The sequence below is a fragment of the Helicoverpa armigera genome, chromosome 2 (genome assembly GCF_030705265.1).
Source record: "Helicoverpa armigera isolate CAAS_96S chromosome 2, ASM3070526v1, whole genome shotgun sequence".
NCBI classification, from domain to species: Eukaryota; Metazoa; Arthropoda; class Insecta; order Lepidoptera; family Noctuidae; genus Helicoverpa; species Helicoverpa armigera.
The window spans coordinates 1583041-1605956 of record NC_087121.1 but is presented as its reverse complement, the minus strand read 5'-3'; the positions used below and the strand labels follow the sequence as shown (position 1 = coordinate 1605956).

The following is a 22916-nucleotide window of genomic DNA, read 5'->3' as shown; positions in this document are numbered from 1 at the left end:
CCGTATTACCTATAGTATGTACCTACTTATTTTCTCATATTTCGTTGGTTCGTTTAATAAACGCAGTAGGTAGGTACAGTCAGGTGGGTAGGTAAGCGCCCCGGGCGGCGGCCTCTGGCCCAATGCCGTAATAAGTTTTGCTAGTGTCGACCCAGGAGAACCTACCTACCTACCTTTAAAGATTATTGCTAGTAGGAGTTGACATTTTTTGTGATCATGGCGAGAGTATGTTGTAAGGTAGACGAAATAAAACCGGTCAAGTGCGAGTCGGACTCGCACATCAAGCTTTCTGTAGGTAGAAACAAGCTTGGATCAGGGACTGTAGCAACTCATTACATACAAAAATATTTTTTTCACAAGTAAAGAGTAGGGTAAGTATATATGTATGAATAACAAAATTATTAATTGCGGTTTCTGAAAAAGTACGGTATCTCGTCCAAACGAATTTCCGTTGAAAGTGTTTATTAACCTCTTGTATGCCACATTAATTTTTTTATTATTATTGGTTTATATTTCATTTTTCCTGTTTTATTCTCAACAATAAATCAAATAATTAGATACGAGTAACACTACCACGTTAGTTTTATGCGCATAAAAAAGTTGACAACCCTAGCGCGACCGCCGAGTTTAGGCATGAAAAGTGAAGTACATACATGAGATTGACTTCTGTTCTATTTTGTGATATAGGATCCAGTACCTTGTACTTAAGTACCTTGCAGAAACGCGATAAATATACAAAAGTACCTGACATACATACAGAGCCCATGCATCATGAAGTCATTGAAAAGAAAAACATTTTATGCGGATAAAAATACACAATTAAAAAATACTGCCGGCCATAGTGAAGGGAAAACACGCAAACTGTGTATCCGAAAATCCGCAGATGAAACAAAAGAAAACAATTCAAAAATCGAACCCCAAAAAAGGACAACATTCTAAATTCAAGTTTGACGTTTGTATCACTTTTTATGCGCCTTCAGAAACCCTTTGGATATTCTGGAATATTCCACGCAAACATTCCTAAAGAGTCGACTGTTTTGTTTTGTTGAACTTTTACTTTGTTCCAGTTGTGGATATAAACCAGCTGTGTTGGTAGACTGCCTTAACCTTACCCAATATGACATAGTTATCGGTTTGCAGGTAACAGATGTTTGTTTGGACTTGAATTCTGATAGAAGAGGTCAATGTTTCCTATAATTATATTGAATTAAAGATACACATTTTTGAGAAGTAAAAATCCCAAAAAATAAGGTTTCATATGTAATAAGGCTATTATGTAGGTCTAGGTACGAGCATTTACTACAAAAAAGTTCCCGAGTTCGAGAAAAAAGTTCCGTTGCCACCTGACCAACTTATATTTTTACCACAGCATCAGCTATTTTTACATGATACGTACGCCTACATGCAACGATAAGAAAGAAAGTACAGGGAGATTTTTTCTATAGAATAGAATAAAATACTTATTTAAAGTCATTCTCAATAGTATGAGCATACCTATCGCTCTGCTACTTGGCGGCATATAATACTTCTCCATGCTCTTTCAATTAACCTCAAACTTAATCCTATCATTAAATTAAAGAGATTTTCTCAAAAGATAGAAACCTCAAACAGGTCTAAACAGCAATTTTCTCGTATTCGCTAAATGAGGATGTTTACCGAGTCGGCCGCTGTGAGCCTATCCCAACCGCTCCAGTTTTGACTGTAGCCGACCGGTATGCGGTAATCGCTTGGGAATACGCAATACGCATCATTGACTGTTGACACGAATTGTGAACTTCATCCTGCTGTGGTGTAAGCTTGCTTTTTTATGGAGAGAATCATCTTTTGAGCGCCCGGGCTTGCTTGGATAGCCAGGTACAGCTAAATGAGTGTCCAAACAGTGCTTTAACCGTATTTTTATTATCATGCTTAGGAAAATTTATTCCTTGTTCTTATTTTGTCCTTAACCTCTATGAATAAGCAGTGCAGTTTTTGTGACTTGCTCTTCTTCAATCTTAATCATCAATTAATTCAATTCAATCTTAATCTTAATCTTAATCATTCAAGGAAGGTTCGTTGCACGCTCAGAAGCTAAGAGAGTTCTCGAACCTTTTTTGTAGCTTGACTATCAAAGAAATGAAGGTCATTGCCTATACAGGCGCCAATAACCTAATAGATCACAATCACAGTTATGCAATTGACCAAGATAAAAGTAATTCATCATTTACTTGATATGTTACAATAACAATACATGACTATCGGACAATATATCTGAGGGCACGGCAGTGCCCCAGCCAAGACTCGAGCAAAGCGGGCACGGCCGTACCATCTTTTCTCGAAGCGTTTCGCGGCTATTTCAGCCCTCTGTATCTTCCATATGAACAAAGCTAGGAGTTTAAGTTTTCGACGACCAAGAGTAAGTATTACAACAAGCTCAGTCTCAAAATTACAAGACATTTGAATAAATAGTTTACGAGTTATGAGCGATCAAAGTTACACCATTTTGTCACTGACTCACTCACTGACCGATCATCAAAAGTCTAAGGTACTTCTAGCAAACTTAGAACCTTCAAATTTGGCACCAAGATAGGTTATTAGCTACATATAAAGGGAAAATTATAAAAACCTTAAAACTTAATAAAAAAATTGGTAACAAATTTATATTTGCGGTTTTTCAAGAACATTGTGTATGAATTTTGACTGCATTGATAACTTTGTTATTTATTTATGTACAAAATGTTACTATTTGTTTTATTGTTACGTAGTGTGGTGTATTGTTATTATGTACTAGCCGTTTTCACGCGGTTTCACCCGCATCCCGAGGTAACTACTGCCCGTACCGGGATAAAATATAGCCTATGTTACTCGTGGATAATGTAGCTTTCGAATGGTGAAAGAATTTTTAAAAACGGTCCAGTAGTTTTTGAGCCTATTCATTACAACCAAACAAACAAACAAAGTTTTCCTCTTTATAATATTAGTATAGATTAAATATACATACGTATGAATAAAAAAGCTAGGTTTAAATGAAATGAATAATGATAAAATCTTTCATATTAATGCAGTGCGATAAATACTGCATGCTCGCTCGACAGATGGCGTTGTCCTGGTCTAAATCGCGCTATGGTTTCGTTACATAGCTTGGTATAAGTAGGACTTAAAAAAATAAAAAATAATTTCATGTGATAGCGCCATCTACCTCTGAAATAAATCTCTTTTATTCTAAAAGATATTCGATTAAAAAATTCGACAATTTCGAAATTGTTTAATTACTTTAAAAAAAAATGTTGTTTACGTGCTACTTTAGGTCTACATATTTAGTTTGTTATATACTTAGAGAAGAAAGAGACCTACAAAAAATAAATTAGATCCCACCAAAAACATTAAATGTAAAAAAAAGCCAATCCTCTACGCAATTCCTCCACCGTAAAAAGTTTTGAGATCGCATAGAAGCCAAGTCCTGTTCAACTTTATTTGTAATAATAAATCAATATTTTGTGACTATATCAATAGTTTTGTTCACATTACAATAATATTGTCTTGGCCATGAGCACAAGTTAAAAGTCGCTCCTTGAAATAATGTGTAAATACCATTGAATTGATAAATTCTATATGGACATAATTTTACGATTGGACTGATTATGGACTGATTGGAATTTGAGATCACTATAGACTAAACATGCGCCATAGCACATGCAGTTCATTGATGTTGGATGATACTGACTGTCGGTCATTTAGTAACAATTGAATAAATTAAAAGTATTTAATTCTGCGATATTAAACTTCATGTTTGACTGTCACCTCTCCAAGATATGCTGTTTTATATTTGTAGTGTATTGTGCTTATGGCCAAGTCAATATTATTGTAAAGTGAACGAAACTATTGATATTGTCACAAAATATTGATTTATTATTACAAATAAAGTTGAACAGGACTTGGCTTCTATGCGATCTCAAAACTTTTTACGGTGGAGGAATTGCGTAGAGGATTGGCTTTTTTTTTACATTTAATGTTTTTGGTGGGATGTAGCTGACCGATTTGACTTCATGATAAGGTATTGAGTCACGTGAGAATATTAGTAAACAATTTTTGATTATCAAGAGATAATATATTTTACGTAACAGGCATTAGGAAAATATCTGAGATTACTTCTAAATTTCTAATTCATTATGTCTAGAAAGTTCCTAAACTGTTTTGGTGGAGTCTAGTTGTAAACGACTGCCTATCTGACTGATCACCACAACTGGTTGGTAAGACTTCACAGAATATAATAGAATATCATGTCATTGAATATTAATTCCCCATTTAAGTTTGGTTTTTGTTGATAATCACACAAATTCAAATTACATGTTTCTGTAAACAGCACGAAACGGATATAAACGATAAACATCATACCTAAGTAAACAAATGAATGATGTGTGAAATAACAAGAATTGCTAATTTCGGAACAGAATTACATTATGTATTTGACTAAGCAATTTGTACAAAAGTACCTATATTTTTTTGGTTATCCCCACGTGTACCAAACGTAGGTAGGTAGATATGTTGTTGATGCTCTTCTGTTCCGTCAATATTTTCCTCAGAATGTTTAATCCTAGAGGAGTAAATAAGTGCCAATCCTAAATAAGATAGTATGCGACAATTTCCAGCGAGATATCCACAGATATCATAAACTTAATTAAAATTAAATAGCGATAGTACGGTAGACCGCACATCAGTGGTAACTGTCATGCACCTTAACTCAATAGTAATAAGTACGATTTTCCTATAAAACTGTTACCACTGACCTGAAGTTGACTGTACCTAGGTATTCATTTAGGTTCTGTATTCTTCACTTTACCCAACTGCCAAGAACTGCAAGAAGGGATTTTTACCGTCCTACATGATATCGAATCTATAAAATTCATTTCAAAATGAAAGAATTGTAGGCAAAAATTGAAAAAATAATTTCAAATACCGTGGTGCACAAGTACTTGAAAACGACACTACTACAAATAAATTACAAACAACGATAAATTACAACGTACAATTCTCTGTCGACCTTACAAAGGACACGTATTTTATACAATAAATAAAATACCTATCTAGGAAAAACTGTGCCTGACCTCGATTTAAATGTTCATAGTTAACCGTTCTCTGAATAATTTTATATATTTTTTCTAAAATATATGCTTGGCAATGCACTATAGGTATATTATATACTTTTATTAATTATTCTGCAATTAGGAAATATCGTAAGTATGTGTTATCCTCATTTTTCATCGATTGCTTGTAGCAGTGGTAATTACCATTTAAGAATAAGAATTATTTACTACTAATCCATTGTCTTAACAAGAACTACGAACCGGTCGGTAAATGCTAATGAAATAAAAATAAAAAAACAATTATCCGCTTCGGAGAAAAAAATATCCGATGCAAACATTTATTGTCACAACACTATATAAAGGCGTTTCCATACTTGGCATTATCTATTCAGATTTGATCCATTTCTTGTATTCGATAGGAAAATTAGGTTGTTGGATAATGTCGAGGATATTGTCTTGTCAATTTTAATCAGATATCTGGCTACAAATTAAAACTTATTTGAAACTGTTATTCAAACAAAACTGTAAGAGAATAAATAAATCTTACTGAATAATATTACGCTGCCTACCTACTGTATCTATTTTAAAACGTTAAGAATTTATGTACGCGTCGCAAAACCGACTGGGCGGCCAGACAGACGAATTTTTTCACACATTTTTTACCTGTTTTGGTAGCGCCTCAAATGATCCGTAACTAAGATCGTTAGAAGATAAAAACAAACGTTGAACGTTACGAATCAATTTTTTGTGGGATTTCCCGTTTCCTAGACCAGAGCAAATAAAGTTTTTTTGACAACTTATTATTGTTAAAGTTCATTCAGATTTACAATTTCGCAAGATCATCGTGACTTAAAGGATACTTTGTCACGTAAATACCTTTTGTCAAGTAAATAAATAAGTGTATCTATCTATTACTAACTTTTGCCCGCGGCTTCGCTCCCGTCAACTGACTTCTCTACTTTAGCCTATTTTTTTCATAAGAACCTTCTCCTGACAATATCAAACACAACAAAAAAAGAATTGGCCAAATTGGTCCAGGCGTTGTTGAGTTATGCCCTTACCAACACATTTTGCGATTCATTTTTATATTATATATTACCAGATTGGTCTAAATACCTACATTGAACACCAATATGTCACAAGTTATTCTACAAGTAAATAGGACAAGAATATTCCAGAAATAATAAATAACAGTTATTTTAAGCAAAATATAGGGTTAACGACGTCAGAAATCATAGCTGCGGACACATAGAGTGCACGAGTATTGCCAGCATCGAAAACCTATTTCGTTTGGCACGAGATAGGCATACATTTTAGCTGACAGAAGAACTTTCCAGTCGAGAAAATCAACGGAAGAAACTACACTTAAAGTCACTTTAATTCATTTTGCTAAATACCAAAAATATGCCTAGTAAGACCCTTTTATTTTGATCACAAACAATAAAAAGATATACGTAGGCATGTCAACGACACCATTATTTTTCCTACAAAAATTGCTGAAAAAATCTCCTACAAAACATTATGAGACGTGAAATAGCTAGAACATTCTTTTTTAAATTTAGCGAAGCGACTTAGGTAACGAGAGTTATCGAAAACACAAGGAAGATAAAAATAATACTTATCTTCAATCATTCTTTAAAAACGATTGAGGCGAACTTTCGAGGTGTGTGATAAGTAAATAAACAAATGTGAATCATAACAATTTACAAAAATTAATACGGAATCGGAATCAAAATTCCGTAGCAATTGCACATGAGAGTCAATGATAGATCTTGGTTCAAGAATCGATTCAATCAATCAAGAGGATTGCATTGCACCGCTCCAGTTTGGAAAACCGACTAAAGAGTTGTATACTGCAATTTCCCAGATATTTCCAGTACTTAAATATTAAAGTAATAGCGAAGAGAGGCAATGAGGCCCAAAGTATGGCGAGAACTATACTAGATAAACCTCTTCTTGTAACAGTACTATACCTGTCTCATCACATCATAGCAAAGCCGCAATCAACTTTCAATAAAAGACTCTAACCATGTTGCTTTAGAAAGCAAATAAATAACCAGTTTCCTTTATATACTTATGAGAAACCAATATCATACTTGATACTTGTCAATTCAATGGCATAGGGCTTCATCTCACTCCTTTTTCTAATCAAGAAGCATTATTTGATGATTTTTCCTTAACGATCCATATTTGAACTCCCAGACACAACGAAAAGGTAGTGTGACTAGTAAAAAGTTTTGTTCCTCCTTCATACTCTATGGCACACTATCGACACAAACAAATCAACATCTAAATATATAAAACTCAAAGGTGACTGACTGACTGACTGACATAGTGATCTATCAACGCACAGCTGAAACCACTGGACGGATCGGGCTGAAATTTGGCATGCAGGTAGATGTTATGACGTAGGCATCCGCTAAGAAAGGATTTTGATCAATTCTACCCCCAAGGGGATAAAATCTAAATATATAAAATAGGGGATGAAAGTTTGTATGAAACTTGCCCACGCAGACGAAGTTGCGGGCAACAGCTAGTTGAAACATAAAACTTTGGTACCACAAACAAATTGGCATCGCATGTTTCCTCTCACGTGCGATATCTCATGTTTGCTGGAACCAGCAGTGCCAAATGACGTCACATGTCGCGTCTCAGCTATTTCCGAATTTCTCCTTGAGACTGCCCGTGCCGTCAGATGTACCAAAAATGTGGGTTTCACAGCTTTACGTAGTTCCACTGATTTACGGCGAGTTATTATGAGACACTGTTTGTATTTTGTGAAACGGAACGGCGTATATAGTAGTCCAATATGACGTAAAGTAACGTATATTTTTTTGTAACACGCGTCAGAGTTGCCAGGAGATAAAAAGTGTTTTGACGTATTTTTCCGGCTGATAAGTACACAAATAAATTACTATAACGCCACTTCCCACCAAGCTCAAAGTGAATATGGTTCCCTTCTGATTATATTCAATTGAATAAAATCATAAAAAGATACCTACACTAGTTCATTTTCTTTGCATTCAAGCTGTGAATGTAATAGACACTATTCATGGATAATTTGTAGGAAATAGTGGTAATATAACTGGGTATTTTGTGTGGTTTTCTGAATAATATGTTGGATTATATAAAGCAAAAACTAATACCCCTAACTTTCGATAACATTGTTCTTTGTTCTATCTGAACAATCTACTGTTTATTTAACTCTACACACACTGCGTCACGGGATCTTGTTAGACGGACGTATTGCTTCCAAGTACCATTTAAAGTATAGAATAAATATTTCAATATCAAATTAGTATATTATTTCTTTTAATCCCATACCTCCTATAGGTTATGGGCCCAGTGCGAAAAAGGACATTTAGTAGTGAGAACATTCAGTAGTGCGTAGTGACAGTAAAGTGCATAGTTGTAAATAAAAATAAAGTTGTGACAATGAAAAAGTGAAAAGAAACATTAAGCCTTTTAATGGAGAAAAGTACAGTGTATGGAAATTTAGAATTCGTACACTGCTTTCAGAGTTAAACTTGCTCAGTGTTATTGACGAAGAAATTCCTGGAACGCGATCCGCTGAGTGGGAAAAGAATAATAAGGCAGCCAAAAGTATTATAGTCGAATATTTGGCGGACTCATATCTTAATTATATTAATGAAAATGGGACTGCTCAAGCAGTTTTAAACATTTTGACGCGATCTATGAAAGGAAAAGTGTAGCAACTCAATTAGCGCTGAGAAAACAATTATTGGGATTAAAATTAAAAGCCGATATACCCTTGATCAAACACTTCTCAACATTTGACGATCTGCTGACAGAATTATCAGCTGCTGGAGCTAAATTAGAGGAAACGGACAAAGTAGCTCATTTATTACTTACTCTCCCGAATACATATGATGGCGTTATCACTGCAATTGAGACACTATCTGAAGAAAATATCACTCTCGGTTTTGTAAAACTAGACTATTAGATCACGAAGTAAAATTAAAAACGAGAGTCGTGATACCAGTTTAAAGATACTCCATGTTGAAGAAAAATATAATAAAACAGATACAATCGCACAAAACAAAACTATTTGAAGAATACAACATTCAAGAAAACAAACAAACAAAAATTTGTGAAATGTCATTACTGTGGACGCAAAGGACACAAGAAACAGGATTGTTTCTATTTCAAAAGACAGACAAATATACAAAACAATGCCCCAGAAAGGACAAGACAAGTCCAAACTATTGCCCTGCAAGAGGGAACGACCTCGAATTCTTCTTTTTCAGGATTTGCGTTCATGACAAGCGCATACCATTATGAAAAAGACCACTCGACAATTAAATTCCTATTAGATTCAGGAGCGTCTGATCACATCACAAATAGAGATGATCTCTTCACATCGTTTGAATGTTTAAATCCTCCTTTAAAAATTTCAGTAGCTAAAAACAATACATTTATTTCAGCAACTAAAAGGGGAAACATAAATCTTATCAGTCAAACAGGAGTGCAAGGAATACTTACAAATGTATTGTTCTGTGCCGAAGTACCATATAATTTAATATCGGTATCAAAGATGCAGCAAGCAGGATTCACCATAATATTTGATGACAAAGGCACACAAATTACAAAGGAAGGTAAAATCATCATGAAAGGTAAGACATTGAATAATCTTATAGTTCTAGAGTTTAAAATACCAGTAATAAAAGGGGAATCCGCTTCCCAAGCATGTTATGTTAATGAAAATAAATATGAATTATGGCATCAACGCCTAGGACATATAAGTAAAACTAAATTCCTGCAGTTAAAATGTCATAATATGATTGATGACTTAGATGAAATAAATACCGTAACTCCAAATGATAAGTTGTGTGAAGCATGCATAAATGGGAAGCAGACTCGCCTGCCTTTTAATAAAGTTAAAGACAAAAGTTACATTAAACGCCCTCTGTTTATTGTGCATTCAGATGTTTGTGGTCCTATAACACCTCCAACAATAGATAACAGAAATTATTTTGTTTTATTTGTTGATGAATACACACATTATTGTGTGGTGTATATGTTAACTTACAAATCAGAAGTGTTTACAGCTTTTAAAGACTATGTCGCTAAAAGTGAGGCTAAATTCAATTTCAAAGTAGTAAATCTTTATAGTGATAACGGTGGTGAATACTTATCCACCGAAATGAAAAACTACTGTAGAGAAAGAGGCATAAGCTATCATTTAACAGTTCCTAGGACCCCACAGTTAAATGGTGTTGCAGAACGTATGGTTCGCACAATAACAGAAAAAGCTCGTGCTATGTTAAATGGCACTAAAGCATCAAAACGTTTTGGGGAAATGCAGTTTTAACTGCAGTTTATTTAATAAATATTACGCCTACGAAAGCTTTAAGTCAATCAAAGACACCATACGAGATGTGGCATGATAGGAAACCAAGCGTTAAAAATCTCAGAGTTTTCGGTTCAACTGTATATGTTCATAATAAAACCAGTAAAACAAATTTGACAATAGGTCGTGGAAAGGAATACTGGTAGGTTATGAACCCAATGGTTATAAAGTTTGGAATACAGAATTCGAAAAATATGAAACTGTAAGGGACGTTGTAATTGATGAGACTAATTTTATCGAATCTAGGCCTTCATTACGACCTGAACGGAGTAATAATACATATTCCCAAGACGAAACTGATAATGACTCCGTAACAAAATCAGTGTCTTATAAGTCTCATAGTTCTGGCCCTAAATCAGATAGCTCTCAATCTGATGAATGCAGTACAAGTAAAATTCGAAAAATCGGTAGTCATGAAATACCGAATGAACCTGAAAATGAATCTGAGAGTAGTTTGAAACACAAAAATCAGGATAAACCTGATGAATTTTAAATTTACGAAGAAGTGAAAGACTGAAAACATGTTCGCGTAAATCATATAATGAAAATGACTATGATGTCTATAGTGCGTTATCCATCACAAGTAATATACCAAAATCATTAAATGAAATTAAATCTCTGAACGATAGGAATCAGTGGGAAAAAGCAGTCAGAGAAGAACTCAATTCTCTTAAGAAAAATAATACATGGACATTAGTACCAAAACCATTAAATAAAAATATTGTAGACTGTAAATGGATATTCACTATTAAAAATGACGTTTCAGGTCAACCTTCAAGATATAAGGCACGTCTTGTCGCTAGAGGTTTCAGTCAAGAATATCTTAGTGATTATAATGAAACATTTGCACCAGTTGCTAGAATAGCAAGCTTTAGATTCTTAATTAGCTACGCAAATCAATATAATTTACTGATTCATCATATGGATGTAAAACAGCATTTCTAAATGGTACACTAAAGGAAGAAATCTACATGAAAGTTCCTGAAGGTGTAAAATGTAAAGATAATTACGTATGCAAATTAAACAAAGCTCTTTATGGCTTAAAACAATCAGCTAGATGTTGGTACGAAACATTTGAACAATGTCTCAAAGAAATAGGTTTTCAGAACTCCCCAGTAGATAGGTGTATATATATGAAAGGTAAAGGAGACATTTCTAAAAATATTTACGTAATCTTGTACGTCGATGATTTAGTTATAGCATGTGCAGATTTGCAAACAATGAATAATTTCAAAGCATATTTAATGACTAAATTCGAAATGACCGACTTACACGATATCAAATTATTTTTGGGCATTAAAATAGAGAGACACCATGATAAAATTACTTTAGACCAAAGTGCTTACATTAAAACCGTTTTGAATAAATTTAATATGAGTGATTGCAATCCTATAAACACACCGATGGAGCTTAAATTAAACTATGAAGCTCTTAACGCTGATAAGAAGTGTGACGCACCATGCCGTCACCTGATCGGTTGTTTAATGTACATTATGCTTTGTACGCGTCCGGACTTAAGTACATGCGTAAATATTTTAAGTCGGTACACAAATAAGAACAATAAAGAATTGTGGTTATGCTTAAAGCGAGTTTTAAGATATATCAAAGGCACAATTGATTTGAAGTTAACATATACAAGAAATAATTACAATAACATCCTAAGTGGATATGTCGACTCAGATTGGGGTGGCCACGATTGTAATGATAGGAAAAGCACTACTGGATATGTGTTTAAATTATTTGATCAAAATACAATTACATGGTGTACAAAGAGACAAACATCAGTAGCGGTCTCGTCTACTGAATCCGAATATATGGCTTTATATGAAGCTGTTAAAGAAGCATTATGGCTTAAGTCTCTGGCAGAAAGCATAAACTTAAAAATTAATAAGCCCATTATTTTATATGAAGATAATAACGGATGTATTAGCATAGCTAATAATCCAACAAGTCATAAAAGGTCCAAACACATAGATATAAAATATCATTTCTCTAGAGAACAAGTTGAGAAAAATGTAATAAAATTAAATTATATTTCCACAGGTAACCAGTTGGCAGACTTGTTGACAAAACCTTTACCAGTCGTGTCTTTTATAAGACTGAGAAAAGGATTGGGTATAGAATAAGTTTTAATTTAAGTACAATTTCATTATGAAATGGTCTGATCAGGTTTTTCTGGGTTTTCCCTGATCCTGTGCAGCAAATGTTGGACCATTATTGTACAGTTGTCCCAGACCTTACTTGGAAGTATAATATGTTACGTCGTATTTATAAGTTGGTATTCACTTTGTAATGTTGAATTGTAGACTAGATACTGTATAGTAAACTAACGAATGACTAAAAGTTAGGGATTAATTTTTGAGGGGGCGTGTTGGATTATATAAAGCAAAAACTAATACCCCTAACTTTCGATAACATTGTTCTTTGTTCTATCTGAACAATCTACTGTTTATTTAACTCTACACACACTGCGTCACGGGATCTTGTTAGACGGACGTATTGCTTCCAAGTACCATTTAAAGTATAGAATAAATATTTCAATATCAAATTAGTATATTATTTCTTTTAATCCCATACCTCCTATATAATATAGGTAAACTAGTAACGTTTCATTATGTAGTAACTTACAAATGCGACAAATATGCAAAATATTTGTAGGTACCTATTTTATTTTTTCCTGTAACCTATGTTAAGGTTATTTTCTATAGGAAAAAATAAATACTATTGCACTAACTATGGCTAATCAAATTATGTATACTAAATTACAAAGCTGGAGAGTTTGTTCGTTTGTTTGCTTGAACGCGCTAATATCAGGAACTAGGTACTGGTCCGATTTGAAAAATTCTTTCAGTGTTAGATAGTCCATTTATCGAGGAAGGCTACAGGCTACTTTATATCCGGGTTCGTGCCGAGGTTCCCACGGGATGCGGGTGAAACCGCTGGCAGAAGCTAGTACTATCATAACTTGAGATACATTAGTACCTATACGTACTGCTTTTACAAATTCTATTTGCATAACATGAACGTTTAATTACTGGAAACATGACGAAGTAACTATTCGCAGTTTATTGCCCATAATGTTTATTCATTAAGGTTAGCTTTATTCATGAGACTAGTGTATTAATCTCAGTTATGCTAATACAGATATTCTAGGAAAGAAATGGTAAAATTATACAAACGATTATGTGTCTTATCTCAGTTGCCTAAGAGTGTTATGAAGCTTAGTTTGACTTAGGTTACTCCACCCTTTCATAAATACATATTTTATGCATGCATAGCAGCTGTAAAATTTTTCATTGGAGCCAATAATACTTGCATACTTCAGGCGCACCCTTTGGTCGGTTAGCCCTGTTTCTATTCTCTACCAAGTACAACCTATTTTTACTATCGTATGAGTTATTTTATGGAGGTTCCTCCCTGTGTTAATTAAATAGTTTAACAAATAGGTATATGCTGTCTTCTAAAGACACAGCAGCTGGGGACCGAAATTAATACAAAGTTTTCAATCAAAAACTACCTAATTTAGTGAATTCAGTACCTTTCTATGGGATTAAGTTTGATCACAGATAAAGACTGATTAAGACATAAGTTACGTAAGGGTAAATTGCATGTCCAACATGAAGTTCAGGGAAAACCTAATCAATTTATGAAATGTGAGCATGTTTCCTATACCACTGTTGTTGTTCACAAAGATGGAGCCACAGTCCAACGAACAATGAAGGTTTGACAGCAAATCGTCTAAGCATTTCAACACATGCCTGCCTAGGACAACGAGGCATTGTTCTGGAAAATAAACACTATCATATTATGTACCCATGCTCAGTTGCTATAAACAAGAAACTTTAGAAATTAACGTTTTTACCAGTCATTATATGAACTTAGTACATAAATATTTTTCAATGTGAACTTCACACTGAAAAGCTCATTACGGAAAACTTTCTACTACTTAAAAGACGTTATGTATTCTGGGTTTCAATGTATTTTTTTTTATATGAAACATACCCATAATTTACATTACTTAAAATTCTACATCAATTAAAGTATTGATACATAGCTTTGCCAAAACAAAGCCTTTAAACTGTATCAGATTTAAAGCAATGAAGAATCCAGACTGTTAATTAAGTGAGCAATCCATCCAATTAACGATAAACCAACTGTGGCTAAAATATCAATTGTGCCAATCACTCATAAGTCCCGAAGACACATGGGTGTCTCATATTTAGCGTGTCTGACAAGTAACGTCTACATATTTTATGTCTCAAGAGACTCCTAATGTCAAACTGTTCCCATTTTCTTTTTTACAAAAGTCGTATAAAAGCACTTATGACAGTTTACGTTTATTGAAAAAATACAAGTTGATATGATATGTTGAATAATCGTTTATTTAAGTTTGCGCAAAAATCGACAGAATTGGAAAAAGAACGCTAGTTGTGGAAAACCGTGAAAATTGGCGAACCTCTTTCGACTGAAACGAGGCAAAGAAAGAAGAAAGATTTTTTGTATTTGAGTAATTTTGCGTGTCTGGATTTAAACCATCATAAATTCTTAACATAGCCTATTTCATATTATAGTTATCAACAAGATAAGAAACGGCGGTAAAACGAATTTCCTCGAAATACAAATAAGAGGTAAAACCATAGACTTTACATTCTGAGAAACTGAAGGCCAACACATGTCTACGATCAGATGTTATTCTATTTTTATGAGGCAAAGGCGTCCATTTGACTGCCTCTACCAATTGTTCAATTAGAATATTGTGTAGGGCTGTGCTGAAGCGTTTTCGAAGTGAAATGTTTTTGCTATACTATCTTTCGAATGGTTTTTTGCTTATCGTGCATTTATAAGGGCTTCTCAATCCTAAGGAATTCTTAAAAAGTCTGTTCAATAATGTTTGGTTGTATGAAATGCTTATTAAATGGTGAACAAAAAGCCGTCCACTATTTAAGTAAAACATAATAATTAGTCAACTGGAATAAGTGGATATCAACGTAGCAACTCAGCGATTAAAAAAGGTCAATGATATAATATTATAACCAGAACTCATAATATTGACCCCAAAGTAACATACGTGGTTATAACAATACACACCATTCCATTTAGATTCACTATCTTAAGCTAAAGCAATTCTAGTTAAAAGCCACCGACAGTAGCGCCATCCCTAAATTGTAATAGTAACAATAAACGTTTGTTAGTGCGCAGAGTGATCCAGACGGAATTGATCCAACTCCATTCAATTAACGGCTACAGTTACTTTCCAGAACTTTCTGAATACATCACTTGTAGATGTAGGTACGTTGCTAAGTGTGTGTATGTCAAATTGTCTTGTCGTTAAAAGCTGTTATGTGAGTAGAAACATTTGTTTCTGACACAAATATAGAGGAGTGGTCTATAGTTGATGGTAACAAGAAAACAGGAACCAATAGCGATCCAGAATATTATGAATTATATTATAGGCATTAAATCAAATCCTAAGTGAAATACACTTTTCTTACAGTTTGATTTATCAAAGAAAAGAGTCCAATCAGAAAGGCAAGTTCGACGAGTACGAGCTAGCATTCTGAGTATATGTTTCCATTTTAACAAATAACTATAGCCGTCCATTCGAAACCAAAAAGTTACAACGATATTCGTCAAATCCTCACAAAATATAAAAACAGATAATTGAATAAAGGCCACTCATACATCTTCCGTTGACAGTCTAAACAATCTCACAATAACATTGTCTAACTTGAAATTAGTGTCACAAAGCATAAGGAATTATGAAAGACTGCGGCAAATCGTTTCAATTTGAATTGCGTGGAATTGGTTTCTAAACGCTTGTCTTACTTATATGAGTATACGTCTGTAACTAATTCTACTTCGTGTGTATTGAATTTGTGATTTCAATTACGAACGATAAGTAGGTAGATGAGTTGAAAAAGCTGGTCAATTGGGGATTACTTGACGTACTTTTTGGAGCTAGGCAAAGAATACTAGTAACGAAGAACCACACACATCAGATTGGGTGGGAACTACTGCCCGTACCGGAATAAAATATAGCCTGTTGCTCAGGAAGAGTGTAGCTTTTCAACAGTCAAAGAATTTTTCATATAGGTTCTGTAGTTAGCCTTTGAGAAAACAAACAAACTAAAATAACCTCTTATTTTATTAAAGATAAAAGAAAAATAATAAAGCAATGAATGCTATTGATGGTAAATAAAAGCGTTCATTTCATGGTCATATGGCCATAGATTATGGCCCATAAAGTTCTCATCCATCATCGTATAATCGGCGATTGTAGGAGCGGCTTCATTGGCGCTATATTCCAATTAAGGAGTAGAATTTGTTTTTATTTGTGCTGGCAACTTTGAAAGAAATAACAGAAAAGATTTTGCACGTTACGTTAATTTACACTTTTTTCCTAATAGTTTGTTTTACGCATTTGGTATTATAGGTATTTTTATTTAAGTACTGTACAAAACGTTGACATTTTTGTGAATCTTTCAATAGTTTTCGTTGAATGGTAAAACATTGTAACTTGGCATTTGTCTTCAACGATAGAAGTACCTACCTAGAAACTAGGTTTCATTCAATACCTAAGTTCCTTACTCATTTATATTTATAGGTTTTCCTCATATGAATATAATTTACTTACATAATGATACTCATAATAATCAATTGCAATTAAGTTGACATTTCAACTAAAGGAACTAATTTCAACATAAAAGTGCCATTGAGTGTTGCCAAGTAATGAGATTCTACTAAAATGGTAGGTTAACATACCTAGATGTCCCAGTATTCAGGAACAAGACGGGATTGAACCTGCAAATAAAAAATAGAACATAAAACCTTTTTTTCTAGGAATTTCAGTATCAGTGTGTCGAAATATGTATGTATGACGTGGTTTCAGGTATTTCCTGAATATTGAATTGTTACATAATGGGCTCCAAAACGAACATGGTGGAATTTAGTCAGTAAATCTGACACTCCCTCTTGCACCCAAAGCGTGAGGGGTTATCTGTTGATTCACCAAATCAAAAGAAAAGTTGTTTGTTAGTTGTTTTCTAATACCTACACAACCTGGGAGAATGTTTATATTATAAATGATTAAGTTAGTTCCAGGCAAAATATTTTCGGTTCCAATCTATTACCGGTGGGTAACGCGAGCCTTTCACAAACAAATTAAAAAAAAGATTCCAAATAGGTATGTATTAGTACTTCACACATAAAATAAATTATTAATACATAACAATAGTACATACGTCTTTTATCGTATATAAATAATGAGGTAAAAAGTCGTACATATCGCGAACAACGACAATAACTAATTGTTCTCTTATCATTATGCTTTATGTGCATTCACGATGAACACTAAAACATATTGATGTGGCATGTTTGTGCATAAATATATCTTAATATAAGCGTCATAACTTAGGAAACTCGATATGAATTCAATGTAATTACATATACCAATTATCTTTGATTATGTAAATGTCCTATTACCTAGTTTTTCGATCAGTTCCTATGTCACGACCAAAAAGATCTATGCCTGAGGCCATCATCTTCAGGCCCGCCGTAAGCGGGCGTGCAGCGCGTGCACAGCACGCGGGCGGCACGTCCTAGGGGGCGGCAAATCTAGCGAGTTATCACGTAATATTTAAAAAATACAATATCTTTTTACTAATGATTCGATTTCTATATTTCCGAACACAGCAATAGCGCTAAGAATATTACTTACACTGCCGGTTTCAGTTCTGTACATCTGTTGAAAAGACATTTTCAAAATTAAAGATTCTAAAAAATACGATTTAAGATCAAGTGGCGTAGCGTGGGGCAAATGCTATTTAGGGGGCGGCAAAAAAAAAACAATAAAATTTCAGAAAAAGCCGCCCTAGCTTTGGTCGTCTCCTATCAATTTTGACTGTTTCACCCTTTGCATCCCCAAAAAAATTCGCGCTCGCTGCGTTCGCGACTCCATGTCAGATATAGCATTTTATCTTTATTTAATTGTTGAGGCATTCAATTCCGAAAAAACATTTTTCACGCACGTCCGTTATGGCTTTTTATGATATGTTTACTTCATGAAAACTCTAAGGAAAAAATCGAGCTCGCTTCGCTCGCGGCTTTTGCACTTCACTTCTGTGCATATCTTACTTTTTGACTTTGCTTTGTTAATTTACAATGTTTTTTATTTGTTATGTGTCCTTAGATTAAAAAATTTTCGCGCTCGCTCCGCTCGCGCTTCCTTACATATGCAAGGTGTCTTGTCACTTGACTTTTCAACGGGAAACCCACCAAATAACATATTTTACTGACTTTAAACATTGTTATAGATATTATTTAAGTGCGTAAGTTTAAGTTAATCATAATCTTTCAATACATAGGGGCCACTTGGGTAATGATTGCACTGCATTGATGCCCTAAGCAATTGCTTAGGTTGCTTATGGGCTAACCCAGGACTGCTTAGGTTACTCTGAACATTTCAAGTAAATAAAAAGTCCGGACCCCCTGGGTCCCCCCCCCCCTTATATATATGTTTTGTCAAAAGTATGTAGTTGTAGGGCGGCATAATCAGTTTTGCACGCGGGCGAACAAACAGCTAGCGGCGGGCCTGATCATCTTCAAATCATCACTTACGTACGTAATTGAATACTATCAGCACCTTGTAGAGACATGATGAGCCGCTCTTGTATTGTGTCATATCAGCCCATATACAGCCTACCTAACACATCGAATTTCATTATGCAGTTATTCTGAGGCATGCGTCGTCACAAAAACTGCATAATTTAGTTTTGAAAATTCCAAAAAATTACGAAAAAACGTTTCTCAAAATACAAAAGAGGTTATCAAAGATTTTTTTTTCTTAAATGGCACTGGTTATGCGGGTCACGAACTCACAATGCGATCTTCGAAATTCAAAAACACCGCCACAGCTAAAACCTGAACAGTACAAATACGTGTGCAGAATACCAGTTTGCCAAGGACTCGTGTCAGTACTTTTCCACTCTGTTGCATTACATCACAGAAGCTAGGTTCAATGACCTGAGCCTGTTGGACCGCTTGTAAGCATGGAGTGCATATAATTTGCTCGAGGTCAGAAGAAAGTGATTTGATTTGGTTGGGTGAAATCCCGTATTGAATGAATAGAGGAAAAAACATGTAGCACACTAGAGCATCTTTGACTTTGAATATGTATTTATTTATACGTTATAATAAATTTGTACTAAACAACCTTTTAAAGTGCTTTTTTTTGCAAACATGTACCTATGTACCTAGTTGTAGTTTGAGTTTGCGGAAAGTCGGAATGGAGGGTCGTACAAAAATATATACAACTATTGCCCGTAGTTTTGATTTCTAAAACAGTAAAAATAATACTTAAGGTTTAATTAAATAAAACCTCCTTGCAAAGGTCAGAAAAGATTGCCTTCTGGTTTAAGTATCGCAGTTTATCGATTTCCGCACGGAACTGAATTGCAATAACTCTTACATTATCAGTGGAGAATATTCTTTCCGGGTTTTGATTACACTGAGAAGTACGACAGGCATATGAATATAAACCTAAGTCATAGCATAGCGCTAGCTAGACAAAGGCTGTCCCAGTGATAAAATGTAACCTATGTCCTTTCCTTTCTCAGGCTCTTAACCCGTGAATTTTTTTTCTTTTTTTTTTATTTGAACAGTCGTTTAGCAGTCGTTACGGGTAGTCAGAAGCCAGAAAGTCTGACAACCAGTCTTAACAATTTTGAGTTGATAACTCAGGTCAGGAAGTCAGATAGGCAGACGGTTCTAGACACTTGTACCAAGCTGCATCCAATTAGACAGAAAGCCGTCGCCGACCCCAACAGCCAACATAATTGAGAAAAGGCTTTGATGATTAAAGATAAAAGCACAGCATAAAAAAAACCTTTCAAGAACAGTATTTTTGCTCAATACCAAAGAAATAAATCACAAACCCGAGGAAGCCATAGAGCACGAGATGATTAGAAGGTGCAGTTGCCTGATGACATATCATTTGTTTGGAATGAGGACCGGTTTTACTATGCAATACCAACGGAGTGCAATTTTATGCATGCATTCTAGAATGTTCTGGCGAATCTAGATTTAAAGTTGATATCTTTGTAAATATGATCAAAATATTGTAAAAAGTTGAGCGAGGGATATCTCCTATCTATGACCCTCCTGACTTAGGTATCCCAATTTCATTTGGGGTCAGCGTAACATGTCGTATCTGTATGGCAAATTCTACACAGAGACTTCTTCCATTCATTAATAAATAACCCCGTCTACCTAGACAGATGTACAGTTACCAAAGAAATTGAAGGCAAGACATACAGAATCTTCGAGAACATAACAGTAAAAGCTTTAGGCTTTCACTTTCCGATGCGCCTTTGTCGAATACATAATTATTAAACCAGTATTGTTTGCTGACCTACTGGTACAATAATTAAGATTTATAAGTATCTGCTAGCTGTGCCCAGTAGGTTTACCCACTTCCCGCAACGGGGTAAAAAGTAGTCTATGTACCAATTTTTCTCAGGCTCTAACCAAACTCTATGAATATACATGGTGACGCCCTTATTTGATTAAACATTACTAGCTGTTACCTACCACTTTCATCTACGTTCCTGGACAACTACTTCCCGCAACCGGGTAAAGAAGTAGCCTTTGTCCTTTTCACGTTCTAATTGAACTCATGGATATGAATGAATATCTATGGGTTAACCCCCTTCCTTATTCATTTCATGAAGACCCATGACATTCATTTTCAGAAACCACTAAACTATGTAGAGGTACCTCTAAATCGTCGATGAGATGAAGCCAGTAAATGCATCAATGATCGCCAATACAAAAAATAAGACAAAAAACTCGCTCATTGACGATATTTTTTATTTCTATTTTTATAAATTAGTAATAGACAAACCAGTTGCTGCTTCGCTTTAATAGATCAATTACCAGATTGATGAATTGCAAACCATTCACATCTAAGTAAACGTCTACGCTTTCTGTCGTAGAAAATTCAACTTTATCTGCTACAAAAATAGGCCCAAACTTGCGTAGCAGTAAAAATACGGGCATCGTCGAAAAAAATGCGCTTGTCCGTGCTATTGAACTTGGAGCTTTGTCTATGTTGTAATAAGGTCGATAATCGTTTGTTTACACCTAGTTCTGGTTAGGATCGAAGAGCAAAATAGGCATTATTGCTACTAGATAAGGCCGCACGTGTGTCTTTGAGATCACGTTCGTACAAACAGTATTTACATACATATTATGTTAGGTTATGTATAGTTAGCGCCAAGTTTATCGATGTGGTTAATGGCTAATTTATTATTACGCCAATCTCACGGTTTTATAGTAGAAGGAATTGCTGACAGATGTGAATTTATATTCTGTTGCTATGCAGCGCGGATATAGGTACCTAGATACACACGTGTGTACGTAAAGAAGAAGTTACAATGCCACATCTGGTTTTATTCTTAATCTTGGTAAATGTAAGAAAATAAAATATTTTTCAGAATTTTTTATTTTTTTTTTAGATCAGTAGCCCAAGCACGAATATTTGCGAAAAGTTATTCGTATCGAAATCGAGTAACATTTGTATGAGAATTGTACAGCGCCCCTATCGGGCGTAAAAGGAAACAAAATATGGCAGCACGAACATTGTTTTGACGTACGGTAACGTAAATTTCGAAGGCTGGCTATCGAGTATGGTCGAAACATTATTCACTTGAAAAAAGTCGGTGAGAAAGGTTTCGAGAAGTGTAAAAATAAAGTTTTAACCGTGTTTATGTTTTGTTTAGAGTTAGTTTTGTGAATAAAAGTGTTTTAAAATTATTGTTAAGTTATTGGAACAAGTAGTAATAGCTTCAATATACTTTAAAATGCAAAGACCGCCACTGTATGAACGTAGTACCGCATATTATTTTTTAGCTTCAAATTTACTAGAAAATTATGGATATCAATCACGAGAAACAAGGTATCTAAGTAATTAAATCATATTTTATTTATTTGCGTAGATACCTATAGAATTAATGTGTTTGAAAAATAAAATTGTTATTTATATGTTTATTTTTAATCATTGTAGAGCAAAACTTAGGAATAGAATTAACCCACTGGACACAAATGAAACCGAATTTAAAAATATAGAATATAGAAATAGCATTGCACTTAAAATACTTCACACTAAAGTTTATGCCACTCAAACTTATTAAAACTGTTTACTCACGCTTCCATGAATTCAACCATCATTTCATATTGCGTGCGTCTGAGTGGTTCTCATAATTATTTATTATATTGAAAGCACTTAATTATTTGTAGCAAAAAAAAAACAGAAATACTTTTGTTGTGGACGTGTAGCAAAGCATTTAAACAAATTTGGCGCCCTTACGCGCGTCGGATGTCAAGTGGGTGCGTTCGGTACCCGTCATTTAAAAAAAATAAAATCTCCGTAACTATGTTATATTGCTAAAGATAATGCCATTTTATAATGTCTAATAATTAACTTT

General features: G+C 34.4%; 1 protein-coding gene across 2 annotated transcripts in view; it reads right to left on the bottom strand.

Moving 5' to 3' along the window:
* LOC110376508 (monocarboxylate transporter 14) overlaps positions 1 to 22916 on the bottom strand; it is a 51668-nt gene that overhangs the window by 16079 nt on the left and 12673 nt on the right. For both annotated transcript variants that reach the window (XM_064042572.1, XM_064042581.1), the window contains exon 2: positions 17197 to 17235. The gene's annotated coding sequence lies outside the window, so the exon portion shown is untranslated. The remainder of the gene's footprint in view (positions 1 to 17196; positions 17236 to 22916) is intronic.